Consider the following 19,658-nt stretch of genomic DNA (forward strand, 5'->3'; position numbering starts at 1 on the left):
GCACCAGCCATGTTGAGTTGTCCATCATTTCCATCGCACAGACAGCTTTTCTGCCCCATGTGTTAGCACTTGCTGCTCCCTGGTCTGGGCTGCCCTCCTGCCCTCTAAAAATCAAGCCCCACTCCTCCTTCAAGACCTAGATCCAATGATGCCTCCTCTGGGAAGCCCTCAGGTCTTGCTATTCCTTTCTTTTTGCTTCTGACTCTCCTTGTGTGCTTTTTACATTCTATACTTTATTCGTGGGCATCTCTCTTGGGAGATGAGGACCATTTCTTGTTCCAGTTTGTGACTTATCGAAAACCTATCACAGAGCCTGGCCCAGAGCAAAGGATAAGCACCTTTTTATTGATAGATAAACCCAGGTGTATTGATGCCTAGCTCCAGCACCTTTTTATTGGATGGCAACACCTCTCTGGTGGATGCAGTCGGCCGTTGAGAATGTACGTGGAAATGAACAGACTGTCACCAACCCTGTCGCCACCTTCACCATCACAGGAAACATCGGTGGACAATTACTCTACTCGGGGTACTGTGTCAGGTTGCTTCACATTCATTATCTCATTTAATCCTTATCAAAATCCATAGGATAAGTCTCCTCATCACCCTCGTTTTACAGCTCAAAGCTGTCCAGCAGGATGTTTTGCCACGATGGAAATGTTCTATGCCTGTGCTGTGCAACACAACTGCCACGAGCCACATGAGCACTTGAAATAAGGCTGGTGTGACCCAGGAGCCGAATTTTAAACTTCAATTTTAATTAGTTTAAACATAGTCACATGTGGCTAGTGGCAGTCATAATGGACATTTCAGTGTAAACGAAAACAGACTGAAGGGGTTGTGTAACTTGCCCAAGACCCCACAGCTGGCAAGTGATAAAGGCAGGACTTGCACCCAGGGTTGTCTGGCCCCAAACCCATGCTTTGAGCCACCAACCAGGCTTTAACTCCATCTCCTTTCCTCAGCCCCAGATTGTGGGTGCTGTTGGGAGGAGCTCAGCATCATCACACCAGCTCCAGTGCAGGCTGGTGGCCTCTGTGATCACCAGTCGAATCCTCTGACGGTTTGTGCAGTGTGACTGCCCTGTGTGAGACTCTGGGCCTCCCCGGGGCCCTCCACTCCTGCTGTGACAGTGAGTGCTGGAGGAGATGATCCCACGTCCCCCAGCACTCACATCCCACGAACCACGATTTCTTTGCAGGAGGCCTTTGGTCACAGGCTCCGCAGCTGGAGAATATAAACAGTTTACTCTCACTGCATTTCTGCAGCCCAGGCAATGGGGAAGATGTAACCTTGCTTAGTCCTGGCACCGACTTCCAATGTTTGCAGACCTGAGGCCTGTGAGCGCCACTGCTCCAGTGTAAATGGCGCTGGCCAATCACTGTGGCCCTTGTCTGAAACCCCCGCACAGTAGGGCCTGGAAGGAGCAAACCATGAGTGATGCAGTCCTTGCCACTTGGCTGCTGGGGACACTGGTCCCCTGGCAGCACACTGGGGTTAGCATCTGGGCACCCACAGCATGCTGTGACTGCTGGAGACAAGAGGGTAGAGAGAGTGGTGCAGTGAAAAGCCAGCATTCGGGGTGGGGATAATGTTAGTGCCCAAAGAAGCACGGGCAGATGAATGCTCAGGAGGTGGAGGGGAGAGGGGAAGAGAATCCTTAGAGACGTGTTGACTTCAGCGGGGCGGGGGTACAGAATATGGATGTCACGTAGGGACTGGGCGTGAGGACACCCAGGGTCTGGTCCCTGCTCTGTACAGAAGTCAGTCTGAGCTTTTCAATGCACCAATAGGATTAGGTCCTGGCTCTGCTCAGAACCCTTCGTTGGCTCCCCATCGCTCTCAAGATAAAGGCAAAAACCTTAACATGGTCCCCAAGCCATGTTCTAGCTCCTGCCGACCTTCCAAATCTCGTCTTAAGCCACTCTCCCCTCAAGCTCCCTGCTCTGGCCATGCAGCTCCTCCTGTTCCTCATTCTTGCCACCCTCTTTCCCACCTCAGTGTCCTTGCACATGCTGGTCCCTTTGCCTGGAATGAACCCTCTCCCTCCCCCTTTGCCTGGTCAATTTCTGCTCCTCAAGTGTCACTTCCTCAGGGGAACCTTCCTGGACCTCCCTGACCCTGAGGACTCTTTCTAGCTTGTCATGAAAGCCTGTACTCCCTTTGGGAGGACTGGTCACCACTGCAATTGTACATTTGCTAGTGCGATCAATGGAGGTGCCTCCCTCACTAGATGGTAAGTTCTGGGACTTACTTTGCACACCCTCGGGTCCCCTGCACCTAGGAAAGTCCTGGCATGGAGCAGGTGCTAGGTAACACGAGTTGAATGCATGCACGGATGAATGTCCGAAAGGATGCTATTGTGATTGTGTGCAAGGCAATTCTGTTCTCTGGGCCTGATACCTTAAATGATGGTTTGTAGAGTATTTACTCCATGCCAGGTGCTGGGGAGGGCACAGAGCTGGTTGTGCAGAGGGAGACAGACATTTAAACAGGCCATGATGATGCAGTGGGATAAGGGTCTGCTTGGAGGACCAGCAGGCTGTGAGGAAGCTTCTAGCAGAAGCATTCGATGGGAAAGGGGCTGGAAGTCGGGGAGGACTCCCCAGATGGGGATTACAAGTAAGGCCCAATCCGAAGGGTAAGAGAGAGTTAACAGGCAAAGATGGAGCAAGAGTGTTCCTGGCAGAGGGCAGAGCAAGGGGGAGAGAGCCCTAGCGAGGCTGCAAGGTGGGCGGGGGGCAGTGGGGAGAGATGGGGCCAGATGGGGACCGAGCTGGACTTTGTCGTGAAGGCGCTGGCGCCACTGCAGGCTTTCTGGCAGATGGACGACAGAGGCGTGTCCTCCTGGGTAAAAGGAGAGGACTGAGTGGGGCAGAGTCTGGGGCCCCTCCATCTCTGGCGCCCGGGCGGGTACGAATCTAGATTAGGAAGGTTCCTGACTCCATTGCCAGCACAAGCCTCAAGGGACTGGTTTCCTCCCTGACGTCAGCTTAAAGGTCACACAGATCCCAGGTTTCCTCTCCAGAGCGATTTAGGGTTCTGCATTTTGTCCTTTTCCCCAGATCCCTTTGGGATCCCGTGACATTCCCAGCCTGGACCACCTCGGGGCGTAAGCAGCCCCCTGAGCTACTGTGAGAAGTAGGGCTTCCTTAATTTGTCCTAAACTTACCTCGCTCATGTTTCAAAGGGGGCCTATCATCCTAGCCTGTCCGGAGTCAATGCTGAAGGAAATACACCATGAGCTGTGCGGTGGGAAGGGGAACTCAGGACAGCTTTACCCTGGGGGCCCTTTGCATCACATCAGCCAACAAGCTGTATGCCCATAACCATGCAGACAGGCCTGTCTCTCCCTCTCCCCAAACCCAGGTCCCTCTCTGCACCTAACAAACCAGGCATGAACTTATGAACTAGAAGTGAAACTAGGCCATTCAACCGACTTCTCACTCTAGCCAACAGATGCCACAGCTGGGGGGCGTGTAAATAATAAGGCCCCTAAGTAACCGGCGCCTTCAGTGCCGCTGACTGTCCCTTCAGCCTCTTCTTCCAGGCCTGATGCCATGCCTCCAGGAACCTGGCACCTTGGGCTGCAGCCATGCTCCAGCCCCATGCCCTGCACAGCCCAGCCAGGCAATGTCTCCAGCCAAAAAGCTCTCAGTCTTGCCTGGCTTCTCTCTTTATCTCCCCGCCGCAGGCAGCCCAGCAGGCAAGGCCTGCCAGTATCACCTCCAAAACATAGCCCAAGCCTCTTCACTTTTCCCATCTCCTCTGTCACCACTGCCTGGACATCCACAGCAGGATCTTCTCTCTACCTCAGCATCCTGCCTCTGTAGTCCATTCTCTATCAACACCAAGAAGAAGGTAAATTGTACTCTGAGTGTGTGGCTCCCCTTTTAAAACCCTCCAGTGGCTTCCTGGTTCACTAATGATGAAATTTACAAAGCCCACAGGCCAGAGTCATGCAAGGCACCTCGAGGCTGCCGGCATGACCTCTCTCCCTTTCACTCACTCCATCAGGCCACTCTGACCTTCTTTCTCTTCTTCAGTCACACCAAGCTCATTTCTACCTCAGGGCCTTTGCACGTGCTATTCCTGCTGACTGCAATGCTCACATGCCATCCTCTGGATTAATCAGTCAATTAATTAATTAGTTAATTTAATAGACACTTTTACAGTGCTTTGTTCTATGTCAGGCTTAGTCTAAGCACTTTTCAAGTTCTGAATCATTTGTTAACTCTTCACAAGGCAGGGTCCCTCTTGTCAGTTCAAATGTCACCTTCTCATGGAGGCCTTCCCTGACCCACCTTCAAACAGACACCATTGCCCCCCCCACCAGGCTCCATGGAAAATAGGCCTTTGATTCATTTTCATGATAATAATCAATGGATATTTTCTTATTTATTTTTTTATATGCTTATTAGCTCTCTCTTTTAGACTGGAAGCCCCAGGAGGACAAGGCCTGTCAGTCAACTTGACCCTTATATCCCTAGAGCCTAGCATAGTGCCTGCCCCTGAGAATGAATGAATGAAGGGGTCACCTGCCCCGGAGAGGCTTCTAAGACCATGACACTCTCTAAACGCCACAGCTGGCATGTACACATTGCAGGATGTAAGTGGTGAAATGATTCTTGTGGACACTGCTTAGGGCCCAAACAGGAGATGAGCATCTAGAAGGCGGGGACAAGATCTTGCTTGTCTTTGTGTAAATTATGAAAATAGCAACTGGTATGTTTGCAGCAAATGGCAATTCACATTAGAGCTTTCAAAGGAGCTGCATACACATGAACTCACTGAGAGACCCACTCAGTGAGACTGTCATAGCTCCATTTTATAGATGCGAGAGCCAAGGCCCAGAGGGTCAGGGCTACACCGTGTTCACAAGAGCCAGGACTCAGTGCAGATCTGAAGCCTTTACAAATGTTGTATCCACCTGAGTGCCCTGTGCTCTGTATACAGCAGGGGCTCAGTGGAGATTTCTGCATTTGCTGCAGCCAACCGGCAGCTGTTCAAACAGATTCCTCTGGAAGGGCTGGTCCCAGGGCAAGGGTGTTTCAGAGGCTCAGGAGGAGAGGCAATGTGGGCGGTCAAAAGAGTACTGGGTGGGTGTTCAGGAGAGATGAGCAACAGCAGCTCAGTACCATTTAGTAGGCACCTCCCCTGTGCCCGGCACTGTGCCAAGAGCTTTACCTACATCTCAGTGCCCACAGCAGTGCAATGAGATAGATGGTGTCATTATCCCCATTTTACAGATGAGAAAGCTGAGGCTCAGAGAGGTTAATCAGAGAGGTTAAGTCACTTGCCCAGTAACTGTAATACAGTCAAATCCTGGAACTCAGCCAGCAGACAATCTCACCACTAATTAGTCCAGATGCTTCCACACATGGCTGAAGGAACCTCCTGCCTTCTCTGGGTCTTAGACTCTGTCTATAAAGCCTGACTTCAAACTAGATCCTATCTAGGCCTGTCCAGCTCTGATACGCGTCTGGGAGGGATGGGAGCAGGATGTCTGGCCCCTTGCAACATGAGGAAAGGGCTGCCTGGATGCCCTGGAGCAGAGACAGACCTTGCCCTGCCCAGGACTTGGTGGATGGAGTGCCCAGGGGCCCTGGTCTCCTTTGCTGGCTGGATGACAAGGACTGGGTTATACGGGAATGGAGAAGGGCTGGGAGATCTTGGAGCTTCCCAAGACCAAGAGAGTGACTCATAATATCCAAAGGGGTTGTCAAGGTGGGTAAATGCTGTGAGTACATCCAGCCTTGCCACACAGCTGCTAAAATGAACAGCAGAAATGGGTCCCCAGCCTGAGCTTCCTTTGGTTAATAACATCTCATTGTTCCTTCTCTGTATGTCTCTTTCTTTCTTTCTTTCTTTCCTTTTTTTAAAAGCAGAATCTTTGAGTTTTTTGCTCTATAGAAACACAATCCTACTGCCTTAGGTGTCCACCCTAAAAGGAGATGGGCAGAGAGGATGGAGAAGAAGTGAGAGTCAAGGCTGATTTCTAATTCTCAAGGAAGCTACTGCCCTCCACAGAAGCAAGAAGGGTGAGTGACACATGCCCCAGGGGAGGAAGATTGGATCTGACTTCATCCCTGGAAATAGTCGTGTGGTGGGTGGTGGCTTCAGGGTCCAATCAGCTTTAGGGACATGACAGCATCTTTTGTTCTGGCAGGAAGGACAGGCTGTCTAATGGACAGATGAATCCGGAACCAGATACCCAGCTTGGCGGGAGCTCCTGGCCTCAGGACACATTACGGTGTTGGCCGACACTGGCCACTGGGCTATTTTACAGTCCTTCGCCCTGCCTCAGTTTCCATAAAAGTTCTCTCTCCCTGTGGCCCCAGGTGTGCCTCTGGGGACCCGTTTGGAGGACAAAACATGGCAGAGAGTCGCGTACATTCAGTCCAGTGAGTCATCTGCCCCTTCCTCATCCCCACTCCCTGAGGTAAAAACAGAACATCACGTTCCGGTCAACACCTCTGAGCACCAATCAGCAAAGAGCAAAGCAGCCGGGGTGATGCTGTCAAGTACTGGGAACTATAGCGACACGGAGACCCGCCAATCGGAGCCAGTGCCGGCGCCATGACTGGGTGAGGCCATGGCAATGGCCCTGCGGCCACAGTGTCCAGACTCATGAGCGCCTGAGGGAGAGGAAAGGCTCATTCAAGGAGGACAGGCACCAGCTTCTAAGCCTGAAGGGCCATGAAGAGGACATTCCGGCCGCCGAAGCCCTCAGGCTCTAGGTGTCTGGGAGGGAGCCTGGAGGCACGGCTGGGACAGCCCCCCAAGCCAACATGCTGGGAGCCCACGGCCCCCTGCTCTGTCCACGCTGCCCCCCGAGGTCTGGGACCTGCCCCGGCCTCCTCACCGTGTGCCAGGCGGCCCCGTGACTGTGCACAAAGCTATGTGAAGAGCTGGCGTCCACTCAGCCACCCACGCCTGCTGGGCCCGCTCCCGTGGCTCCACGCCAGGCGGTCATGCATTTCCTCCCCACTTGGGCTGGCTGAAGTGGCAGGCCGCACTGCTGGAGCCCTCTGTCCGCTCAACCCTCATTCCAGCCCCCACGAGCCTCCCCAGGGTCTCCACCAGGCGGAGGCGTTCGCCTGTCAAGGGATGTGGTGCCAGGCGCACCAGACCAGCTGCCCCCGGCTCCTCTCGCTGCACCCCCCCGCCCACTGGAGACATTCCCACTTGCCTCCCCTGCCATACCTGCCTCACACTTGCCGACAGCAAAGGCCAGAGGGGCCGGGAAGGAGCGCCGGGCTGCAGAGGAGTTCGCGAAGAGAGCTGGAAGGAACGAGCAGGCAGGCCCAGGGCCAGCCCTGCAGCCACTCAGCCACTGCAGGGCCAGATGCTTTTGGAATCCTCTCCTCTCTCCCTCCCCTACTCCCACCAACCTCTGCCACACCCCCTCGTGCTGAGCTGGGGGGCTCTCCTGCTTCTCACTGAGGAGCCTGGTGCAGCTGAGCTACTAGGTCTCTCTGACCCCCCTGGGCTAGGGCCTTAGGTACAGATGCCAGATGTGCAGGCCACTGTCAACAGCATCGGTCCCCACCCTGCTTGTGGCCCACCTCACAGAGGTGACCCCAAGACTGCAGCTGGACTGCCTCACGCAGAGCACCCACCTGCCCACCCCCCCACCCCCCCCGCCGCAGGGCTGCCCCAAGCGGAGCCCTTGGTCTCTGCAGCAGCTGCTGCTTTACCTGTGCATCCCTTCACCTGGACTGTGAGCCCCTCTGAGTCTCCTGAGGACAGGGCATGGCACAGAGCCAGTGTTTGTTGAGTGAGTGAGTGAGTGAAAGTGACAGAGGCAGAGGGAGGGAGAGCGAGTCTGCATTCTGACACTGCTCTGGTTTGCTCTGAGTCAGACTTCTGGGGTTAAAATAATTCTGGCTCCAGCACACGCTAGTTCTGTGACCTTGGCCACATTACAGAACCTCTCTGGGCCTCGGTCTTCTCATTTGTAAAAAGGAGATGATAATAGTAACTGCCACATAAAGTAATTATGAGGATTAAATGAGATAATGGGATGAAGCACTTATAACAGAGCCTGGCACAGAGTAAGCCCTCGATACATGTTGTTATCATTATTAATTAATGTCCTACAGCCTTATCTGACACCACCTCCCTGGACAAGCGTTATGGCCATTGCCAAGTCCTCAGTTTGCTCTCAGGGAGGATGTACACTAGAAGCAAGTAACTTCTGACGTTTCAGGCCTTGTTTCAGGTCCCAACCCTGCCACTTCCTGACCCTGTATCCTTCAGCGGAGTGCTCTGAGCTTCACAGTCCTCATCTAGAAAACACGGTCAAGTGAGTCTTAACCTCAGAAAGAGGTTGAGAGGAAGAAGTGAGGTGTATGAGGTACGAAGTGGGCAGTCAGACTAGCTGCTGTCAGAGACCATCCAAGCCGCCTTGATGGTGGACAGCAATCTGCCGAGGAGTAGCTGAGAGGCTGGCTGGGCTGTGACAAGGAGCGGGGCTCCAGCAAGGGCAGGCACAGCAGGGTGGCTCCAGGAAGGACTGAGGGATGTGTCCACATGTGCAGCGTGCCCTACCTTCTAGCCTCTCATAAGGGTCATGGCCCTTCCGGTTTACTGCCCCTTTCCTGCAAAGCAGCACCCGGCATTCCTTTAGCATCACTGTGGTAGAAACTTCTCCTGAGACAGTTAAGTGGCCTTTCCGATGTTCAAAAGCAAGGCATAGAGAGCTGGGGTTCCCCCTGAGGGCTCCCACCCCACCGCAAATGCTGCCATCACCTCTTTGAGGGCAGGCATGCAGCTCACCCGCTTTGCATCCTGCAGCGCAGAGCCCCCTGTCCTGTATAAAGGTATCCAGAATTTAAGTCAGTGTTGGAATGACTTAGCCACCAGCAGGGCAGAGAGGGAAGTGGGAGGGCGCGAGCACCTTCTGCGGCTTCGGTCACATTCCCATGTTGCCTTCAGTGCGTGATGTGCATTCTCTTCCAGGACCTCACATGGCCGGATGCAACTGGGCAAAAGCCTTTTCCACTCAACATCATCATCATCACGGCAACTGACAGTCATTAAGAGCCAAGTATGGGTCAGGCCCCATGTTGAGCCCAATAAGGTGGGTACTATCATTATTCCCATTTTATCTGAGGTCAAGAGAGTAACTCATCCACAGTCTCACAACTAATAGGGGTAGAATGGGATTTCTGGGGCTTGACCGCAGGGATGCTGGAATTCAGAGCCCACACCTGTAGGCGCTGGGTTAGCCTGATTCTCGAGAGCAGGTCAACTGGGAACCATGGCTACTGAAGCCGGACAATTGCTTCTCCCTACAGACAGCACAGCCCTGCCCAGGGTCAACCTCCTGTAACGGGGAAGACAGAGATATGAAAACAGATCCTGGGACTTCCCTAGTGGCACAGTGGTTAAGAATCCACCTGACAATGCAGGGGACATGGGTTTGAACCCTGGTCTGGGAAGACCCCACATGTCGTGGAGCAACAAAGCCCATGCGCCACAACTACTGATCCTGCGCTCTAGAGCCCGCAAGCCACAACTACTGAGCCCGTGTGCCACAACTACTGAAACTTGCGTGCCTAAGAGCCCGTGCTCTGCAACAAGAGAAGCCACCGCAATGAGAAGCCCACGCACAGCAACGAAAACCCAACGCAGCCAAAAATAAATAAATAAATTTAAAAACATGCCTCTTATTAAAAAAAAAAAAAAAAAAAGCAAATCCTGACAAAGACTCTGGATAATAGATATATAACATTTCATTGACTATTCATCTCTATTAGGTGGGCCCTATTACCTTCAATTTATAGTTGTGGAGACTGATGCTCAGAAAAGATAAGGACCTTGCAGGGCTGTCAGCCCTCAATGCCTGGATGCTCCCAGGGCCACCAGCTGTGCCTGGGAGAGTCACGGGAGACGTCTCAGAGGTGGTGACACTGAGGAAGGGAAAGGGGGCAGCACAGCAACCAGGGGGGACTGGGTGCTAGAGTCCAGCTGAATAAGGCTTGGCCCCCTAGACATGGGTTCTGGTAGGGCTGGCACTACTGCTGCCAGAGGTGGCAAAGGCCCCACACATGTGACTTAAGCTCCAAGTGGTGGCACATCCTCGTTGGTGGAGAATGCCAGTTAGGTATTACAGAGTCAGGCCGAAAGCTTCCTTCAACATCTTCTAATCCAACGGTATCTTCTAATCAACCTTATGATTAAAAATGTTTTATCTTGAAATGTTGTAGATATTCAAAAAGGTTTAACATGATGTGTTACTGAATAATAAAAAGGAGTGATGTACTGGCACACGCTACAACATGGATGAACCTGAAAACATTACACTAGATCCAAAGAAAAGAAAATAGATGAGTGGCTCCCTGAGGCTGGGAAGGTTGGGGACATGGAGGATGACTGCTAAAGGGTACGGGGTTTCTTTTTGAGGTGATAAAAATATTCTAAAATTGACTATGGTGAGGGTTGCACATCTCTGTGAATATACTAGAAACCACTGAATTGTATACTTTATTTTTATTTTTTATTTTTTTGGTGGTAGGTGGGCCTCTCACTGCTGTGGCCTCTCCTGCTGCGGAGCACAGGCTCCAGACGCGCAGGCTCAGAGGCCATGGCTCACGGGCCCAGCAGCTCCGCGGCATGTGGGATCTTCCCGGACCAGGGCACGAACCCGTGTCCCCTGCATCCGCAGGCGGATTCTCAACCACTGTGCCACCAGGGAGGCCCGAATTGTATACTTTAAATAGATGAATTGTATATGTGAATTATATCTTTAAAAAGGTTTACAAAAAATATATAATGAACCTGGCATACCCACCATCCAGCTTAATAGTTACCAATACAGCCAATCCCCCGGGACCCCAATCTCTACCTCCTCCCCCCCCATACCACACTGAGTTTGATGTTCATCACTCCTCTCCCATGCATTTCTTTACATACTTATTACTTATGCATATATTCCCTGAGCAACGTATGGTATTGTTTTATATGTCTCTAATTTTACATAAAGGCATTATATTGTAAATATTCTCTTCTCATTTGCTTTTTCCCTCAATAGGATGAGATTCATCTATGGCACTGCTTGGTCTGGAGGTCAAGTTCATCCCTGCTCACTGTGTAAGGTATTTCACTGATGAAAGAGTACTGCAATTTGCATCTCCACTCTGCCGCTGACAAACATTTAGGTTTTCTTTTCCTTTTGTCAGTAGCACACACAGTGCTCTTAAGCACGTGGGAGTGTTTCTCTAGGATGTGGCTGGGAGGCGGGCAGCTTTCCACACTTGACCAGATTCTGCCAAATTGTTCTTCAAAGGCGTTGAGCTCTCTTTACCAGTGAGGAAACTGAGGCTCAGAGAGAGGGCAGTGACCTGCTCAGAGTCCTCAGGGTCTGGGACCGTTTCCCAGTCCAGGGCCCTTCCGGGCGCAGCACACTGCCTGTCCGGAACCCTCCATTTCCTTATTTTTATTTTCTCTACAAATCTCTGCGACCACCCGGGTGGGTGTTATCAGAGCTGATCTAGGAGAAACACATTATCAGCGACGTCCAGGAGGGCTGGGGATCTGGAAGTGCTTTCCAGAGGAAATGGGGAAGAAATTAACTTTAGAGAAATTCCCCAGGCAGCTCTAAAACTCCAAGCTGACGGCCTTGAGAGGAGAGGCGCTTCCAGGGGCAGATGGGGGCAGTGTTTTCGTTGGGGGCGGCACCTAGCTCCCAGCTCTATGGCCCTTCCCATGCCTGTTCCCTGGCCCTCCCCTTTCCATGAGGGCCGGGGGCTGTTTTACAGTCAGGTGCCCTCTCCAAAGGCAACGGCCAGCTCCTCTTCTGGGGCAAGCTGGGGCTGAAATGGGCCATAAAGGCTCCAGGATGTTCCTTCATTTGGAGCCCAGCGTGCAAACTTTATTGACTAGTTGTCTGATTTCTAAAGCACACGGTCCCTGCTCTGGTTTGACTGTGGCTCCCTTCACCTACAGCCTCTCCATCCAAATGCCATCAGATGACCAGCAGCATGGGTGTCACCAGGGAGCCTGCCGGACATGCAGAAGGGAGAATGGCAGGAGGGAGACTTGGGGGGTGGGCAGGTCACATTAGGGATTTGGACCTTTATACTAAGGGTGATAGAAAGCACTGAAGTGCTTTAACTAGGGTTATGCATTAACTTTAAAAAGACCATTCTGGCTTCTGGGTGAAGGGGTACTGGAGGAGGCCAGTTAGGGGCTATTGCAGCGAGTAAGGTGACAGATGGTGGCAGCCTGACAAGGGGGACGGTCGTGGAGATGGAGGGTATCGGTGGAGTGGGATCCTGAGACTCAGTGGTGAAGGGGATGGGACAGAAAAGGTAGTGTCCAGGCTGATGCCCAGGTTCCAGCCCAGGTGGGCTGATGGCACCATTCCCCAGGACTGGGAATATTGGGAAAAGGCCAGGTGTGGGGGAAGGACACTGACTTCAGCCATGTGCCTTTTGAGGATGGGTGGCCTGTAACCCACCCAGGGGGAGATGTCAAGAAGGCTGCCTGGTAGGGTTTGCAGGTAGGGAAGGTTCTCCCTGGCTGGAAACCCACAAAGGCTCCTCTCACTCTGTAAGTGCCTCACACTGAGGTTTGCTGTCAAGCACCTGTAGAACCTACATCAAATCATTAATGATGATGGCCAAGGAGAAACCTTCACAGGTATATACATCTAGGTCTGTTTTCACTTCTCATTTGAAGACAAATTACTTGTTCCAGTCCGTGGTTTTGCCTGGATTATACATTGAGCACACACCAGGCATTATGTCAACACAGTAGCCAAACAGCAGAACTGTGTTGGGAGAGAAGGACAGAAGCAACTGCTGAGGGGGACGCTGTAGCAGGCCTGGAGGGGTAAAGAGTTCATCAGGTAGAAACAGAGAACAAAGATACCAGCACAGCATGAGTGGATGCGAACAGGTAACACACTAGTGTACAGGCAGGGCGGGTGAGCAGCCCAATTTACTGAAGGAAAAGGAGTACAGCACGGTGGAATATTGGTCAGAGACTAAGCTAGAGAGATGAGGTGGGCTTATCATTGCGGTAGGGGGTGTATATAAGCACTAGGGAGCCATGGATGCTTTTTGAGCAGAGCAGTGGAACTGATAGAGCATAGGAGGTGCGGGAGAAGGGGACACTGATGCTGCCACAATGGGTTGGAGCCTGAGCGTATGGGAGGTCAGATGGGTCTGCAAAGGACTGCAAAGTCAGGAGAAGGAGGTGGGATGGGGGAGGGGGGGAACAAAGCTAACACAGCGTGTGGAAGCAGAACAAGTGAGAGTCTGAATTGAATAGGAGGGTCTCTTCCCAGACTGGTCCTCAGGGATGTGTTTTAAGGAATAGCCAAGAATGACTCAGAATTAACCCATCAATCATTTTCACGTAAAGCAGTGTTTCTGAGGTACCTGAAAACAGTATTTCTTTAGTTTAAACGTCCTCCCTAAAATAACCACCAACCCTGCAATCCTTTTCTTCACCAATGGCACCAAAGGATACTTTGGTCTGAATTCTCCCTTTTCTGTGTTAGCCAAGTCTAAAATAAGGAGAACCACAAAGAAAGCGGGGCTATGGATCTGCTCTACTGCAGCCCAGTTTGGGACGGAAGCTCTGGCCATAGGTTCTGCCCTTGTAAACACCATGAGACTGTTGGGGGGTGAAATCTGGTGCCAGGACAAACAGGGCCAGGCTAGACAAAGGAAGGACTTCAGGACATGTGGACACCAGCTCTCACCACCTACGGAATATAACCAAGCCCGAGAGGCAGTTCCAACCTCAACACAAATAGCGGCACAAGAGAAAATAAAGCTCTGTTCACAGAATCACAGACTTCGTTGCTGGAAGGGGTTTCTCTGTCCTCTAAGCCATCCTTCACGTCATTGCTAGTTGTTGCTCTAGAATATGAATTGGATCAGGTCATACTGTCGCATCCCCAAACCTCTCTGACACCATGTCATCTCCTGTGGGGTGACAAAGCCAGGGCACAGGCATAGCAGCACATAACTCCTATCATATCAGACATCACTCCTATCATATCAGACATCATTAAGCAATTGCCACGTTTTCTGATGAGCCTGGCTGCAGCCGCACAATCGAACTCAGCAAAGCCTTGCAGGCAGCCATTGCCAAAAAACTACCACTCTCAGGATGACAACTGCTTGCCCCCCACTGAACAGAGACAGCCAGATCTCCTCAGCCTGTCCCTTTGCTGTCTTTTTCCACCCATATTTTCCATCACTACTTCTATGCTCCAGCTTCCTTCAACTGCTTGCCATTCCTAAACAGACCTGCCTTTTTCTCAGTCTCTGAGCCTCTGTCCGTGTCGTGATTCAGCCTGGAATGCCCTCTATGCAGAGTTCCTCGGTATCTGTTCTCCCACCTCCCATAACAGTAAAGTTGTATCTGGGCATACAGCCGCCCAGCAAAAAACACTACCTGGCCTGCCTTGGACCTGGGGGGTAACCATGTGCTAAGTGCTGGTCAGTGGGCTATGAGCAGAAGTGATGCATGTTTTATTTTATTTTTCCAAGTTTTGCTCTTAAGGGTTTGGGCATATACTCCCCTGGGCCCCTTCCCTTTTATACTGGCCATTTGATGGTGAGGAGAGAGCAGCTGCCAGGGGCCCACAGATGGAAACCACATGATGAAGATGGCAGGGCCAGCCTCCCAGCCTGGACCACGGTCCTCTGCTAAGGAAGAGACCTCCCCCTCTACCTTGTTGGAATCCCTGTGTTTGGCGGGGGTGGCAGGTGGGGTGGGGTGTCTCTGGTTTTGGGGGCAGCTGAGTCTATAGCTATATGCCATCCCACCTGCTTCCTGTTCCTTACAGCTACCCTCCAGTGCCACCTCCTCACTAAAGTCTTCCCAGAGTCCCAGGCTCCTCTGGGATCCCCCGCACTTCGTGCACACCTCACGTTGGCAGTCCTAAACCACAGGATGGTTACTGCCCCTCCCACTAGCCTGGCTGAAGGCATCTTCTCTCCCCTCCATCCATCCTGTGGACCAGTGCTGGCGATGGCACTCATGCCCAAACCTGACCCTATCACCCCCTTGCCTTCGCTCTTGCAGTCCAGACCTCTTGGCTTGGTGGTCAACACATGACTCTGGCCTATTCTTCGCCTTAGAGATCAGGCCCCGCTTGTGAAGGGATCTGCTCCAGCGGCCCAGCTGGTCACGGCTCCCTCTGCGTGTGCAACCACGGACCGTCCTGCCTGCTGCCCGCCCCGCCCAGCCCCAGCCTGGCAGGCCTGAAGTAGCTGCTTCCTTGCCGACTAGAGCCTATATTGTCCTGCTCCTTGTCTGTTACTGAGAACGGGGACAGAGGATGGGGAGTTTCCCTGATCTGTGTATTATTCTCAAGTGGCCTAGAAAGTCCCACAGCCTGTATATGTCTTCCCAAGGCCCTTCTCCTGTCTCACCAGGCCATATGCTTTGCAAATGGCCCACACCTATTCCTCTGAACTTCTGGCCACTGTGACCCTTCTAACAAGGCACGACCTTTGGCATGTCATCCCAGGGCTGCAGGCCCATCCCTCCCTTGGCAAACAGTGCCTGCAGCCCAGAAGCAGGATGCAGCCAGATCTCACCTAGTAGATGGCTATTTTGGGACAGGGAGGATCCTGGGAGGATGCTGGCGAGGTCAGAGTAGGAAGGGAAAGAGGTGGGTTTTCTGCCCACGATTATGTGTCCCAAGCCTCTGGATGCTGCTCAGGGGCCCGAGGCTGCCACAAGGAAGAACACACCCACCACAGGGCTCCAGCCTTGGCCCGGCTGGCTGCAGAGGAAAACTGGGGGCAGGCACAGGTCTGGGACTCTAGGTTCCAAATCCAGTGGCCACAGTGGGACAGAAGAGTGTGTGTTTATTTGTTGTGTCCTAACAGCAAGTGATTTCAGCATCAGGCAAGAGTCAGAGCCTTCTCGGAGGGGGAGAGGCGTCAGAAGCCAACTGGAGGTCAGATGGAGAACACTGGAAAGCATCCAATCACCCAGGAATGATTACTGATGATAATTTATTGAACATTCATTGAGCATCTACTATGTGTGGAGCATAATATTATGCGCTGGCCAGAAAAAAAGTGAATAATGCTTTGTGGCACTTTACAATTGTGTAAGTCCTTCTGCAAGCATCAGGAGCCTTAAAATCGTTCATAAAGTGGTTTATAAACTCTGACCCTAAGGAAATAATCGGAGATACATGATTCACGTACAAGGATGAGAGTGGTGTTTTACTGACTTTGGGGACCGCACACATTTCAGAATGCCAGAACTCCACTGTGCCTGTTTCCAGCGTTCCAGGGAAGGTCATCCATCAATATCAAGTGCTCAGTACTGTGCCTGGCACAGAGTGGGTGCCCAGTGAGGGGCAGTAACCGCTGTTACTCAGCACAGGTTGGCAGTCACGTGGCCCAGGCCTTAGTGTGGAGGAGGTACCTTTACCACGGGGTGAGAAGCCTCAGGTTGGGCAGAGGGGGCAGGTTCAGGGACCCAGCAGGACTCAGCCTATCCTAGGAGATGCATTTTACTCTGTAGCTCTGCTGTCTGAGACGCCTCTGTGCAGCCCTCCAGTCCTTCCCTGCTGACTCTGCAAAAAGCTGGGAGAGCATCTTACTCCCCTTCTGATTTTCCTCAGTTTGGGGCCTTTATATTCTCCTGGTGTTGCTCACCTGGCTCTGAGCTACATACTTTGGGGCAAACTGCCCTCTGGGGAATTCTGCAACACTCGGGACACCCCTGCTCACTCTCCTCCCATCTCCTGGCCAACTCAGTCCCTGCTGGTGACCCTTCCCACAGAGGACCAGTGTCAAGCCCTTCTTCCCCGCCAGCACCTCCAAGCATCCTTCCTCTCCACCACCTCTGAGCTGCTCATGCTGCTTCACAGCTTCCTCCTCACCATCCAAGAGCTGGAGCACTCTTCCAGATCCTTCCTCCCTCCTGCCACATCCCCTCCTAGCTCTCAGCCTCCCAGGACCATCCGACTCAGACTCTCCCAAGCACAAAATGGATACCTATTGGCAGGCCCCCACTTTAATGGAGGCAGGACATGAGAAACCTGGTCAGGTGCGGAAGGGAGAAGGACGAGACTGTCTGCCCGTCAATGTGCCCTCGACACCAGGACACAGTGTTTGATAAGGATTTCAGTGCATCTTTAAAGTGCAAGAGGAATCAAGGAGAAAAACAAAAAATAACAGTAGTGCTCACTAGGAATCAGGGAAGTACTAAGTACTCTCTATGAGGATCGCACTGAACCTCTGCCATACACCTGCAAGGCGGGTATTATCCTCACTTCTCAGACCAGGCCACCGGGGCAGAGAGAGGTTAAATAACTCTCTGAAGGTCACACAGCTAGTAAATGTCAGAGCTGGAGTTCAAACCTATATCGTCCATGGTTCCAAGTCTCCTGCCCTTCACCAGCATTCTATACTTCAAACAAGAACAATTGCAGCTGACCAAGAGCTACGAGGATGACAGAGACGGTGGTTTGAAACGCGGGCTGCCCCACAAACCCCGATTCACATGATTGCTCTGCCCAGGCCCCGTCAACACACCCTCACCTTCATCTCATCTCATTAATCCTGGCATTCTTCCCCCAAAAGCTATCCCAGATCCCAGGGCTCAATCCCTGGGGCCCCAAGGTAGGGAGGGAGCTTCCCAGGGCTCCTGGACACCCTTTTAATTAACCCAGATGACCCTCTTCTGCCTGAGGCCAGCTGAATCCCGTCATGGTCTCACCAGCTCCCGTGGCACCTGAACTGTGACTCCCAACTGTGACTCAGCCCACTCACTCTCCAGTGAATGTGGTCCCTCCATTTCCCATGTGTTCAGCATCTGTTGGCCTCTTGTCCCTGGCTTGGGGACCCTGAGTGGGGGCTCCTCGGCCCCTCTGTCCAGTGGAGTGTCCTGCCACAGCGGGCATCCAGGGCCACACTCTGAGCTGGCAGCGGCCTGGAGCCGGGCAAACCCTCGGCGGTTGCTTGGGAGTGGTACCTTGCCCCACACCCCGTTTCAGCTTCCTCCCTCAGCCCCAAAGGGGTGCAACCCATTCCCATTACTCATGGCAACGGTGAAACTTGCCCAGCTGTCATTCTCGTAGCTTAATAACGATCGTGGGTAACTTAGAAAACCATGACTTGTTAATATTACTAACTGCAGACAATGCAGTTAAACCTCTGTGCTTGGGACTCAGGCCACAGCTGGGACTGAATGAGCAGATGTGGCAAGGAGCGGGCCACACGGCACAGGGGAAGAGCACTGAAACACGTCCTCGGTAGGGAGCTGCCCATACAGGGTAGGAAACGGCACAGGCAGACTCGGAATCCACATTGGACTGGTTAGCTTGATCACACCACATCACCCAGCAACCTTAAGCTTGTTTGTGTGTGTGTGTGGCCTAGATGCCAGACAGTGCACACACAGGCCCCTAAGCCACCTAGCTGGGGCAGGCAAGGTTTTGCAATTACAGGGTAATTCATTCATTTGGGTAACAAGCGCTTCCAAACCGACTGTGTGTCAGGAGCAAGAGGCACGGTGGGGGGGCTTCTCTTCAACTCTACGTAACACCTCACAAGTTGCCACACCCATTATCTTGCCCGGTTTCACAGCCTGGTGTGCACAGTACCTGGCCCACAGAAGAGCTGATGAATAAATGAAAGCTTGAATAAGCAAATGAATGATGGATGGGGGATGGGGCCAATCAATTGGCACATGGAGGGTGAACATCAAGGACACTGTCATTTCCACCTTCCAAATGAAAAGTGACGTTCTGAACAGGGTGTGGCATGGCCACTGAGAGGGCCTCTGGTGTGTGACCCCATCCTTGTCACCCCTTCGCTGGGCTCCTTACCTGGCGGGCAGTGACACCCTGGAGACGTCTTCGGGGTCTCTCGGCGCCTCCGTGAGTGGAGCTTCCATTTCTGCACAAGGAGACAGAGAAGAGCAGTCACTGGGAGTTGTAAACGCCAAGTTCTGGAAAGCGGCTGGGGGCTGGGGGGTGGGAGGGAGAGGGGGTAGGGGAGAGGGGCCACCTGGGGGCTGGCAGGGGGGCTGGTCCTGGATCAAAGACTGGCCACCGGGCATCTGGATAATAAGAAGCAGACAGAGAGGTCCCATCTTGGTAACCTCGGGCTCTGATGTCTTCAGAGAGCTCTGAAGGAAATTAACTCGAGCCCAGGACCCTATAAAGCAGTGTGGCCTTCCTGCTGCTCTTCTTGGCTCTCTGCTAATTGTTTCCTGTCTAGCTCTGGGCACCTATGGATCCCGGGGGCAGGGACAGTGACCTCTTTTCTTCCGGTGTTGCTCACAGAGCCAGGTACAGGCAGGCCCTCTGTCCCTCCATCAGAACCCTTTCTCACCAGCTTGCCTATCCTTGGGCCAATCTGGAAGGCCCCAAAGATGCGGCAACAAGAAGACTGAGACGCCTGCCCTCAAGGAGCTGCCACATCCATGGAGATGGACCGATGGCAGGTACACACCTGCCAGTCCTGACACCTGGAAAGGGCAGGGCGCTGAGCGCCTCGGTCCTCATCACCACTGAGGGAGGGGATTGCGGGGTGGAGAGGGGAAGACAGAGGTTAACACGTGTGCCTCTGGGGTCAGACCGCCTGGGATCCTAGCAGTTCTTGGCCCCTGAGCTGATAACAGTCCTGACCTTATTGGTTACTGAGAGGATCAAAGAAGTTGGT

General features: G+C 52.7%; 2 protein-coding genes across 3 annotated transcripts in view; one reads left to right on the top strand and one right to left on the bottom strand.

Annotated features, from left to right (window-relative positions):
• Positions 1-19,658, top strand: part of TYSND1 (trypsin like peroxisomal matrix peptidase 1) — a 1,185,869-nt gene that overhangs the window by 232,715 nt on the left and 933,496 nt on the right. The gene's annotated exons all lie outside the window — the stretch shown is intronic.
• FAM241B (family with sequence similarity 241 member B) overlaps positions 18,820-19,658 on the bottom strand; it is a 158,799-nt gene continuing 157,960 nt past the window's right edge. For both annotated transcript variants that reach the window (XR_010838953.1, XR_010838952.1), the window contains one exon: positions 18,820-18,890. The gene's annotated coding sequence lies outside the window, so the exon portion shown is untranslated. The remainder of the gene's footprint in view (positions 18,891-19,658) is intronic.

Source organism: Kogia breviceps, chromosome 2 (assembly GCF_026419965.1).
Source record: "Kogia breviceps isolate mKogBre1 chromosome 2, mKogBre1 haplotype 1, whole genome shotgun sequence".
Lineage (NCBI taxonomy): Eukaryota > Metazoa > Chordata > Mammalia > Artiodactyla > Physeteridae > Kogia > Kogia breviceps.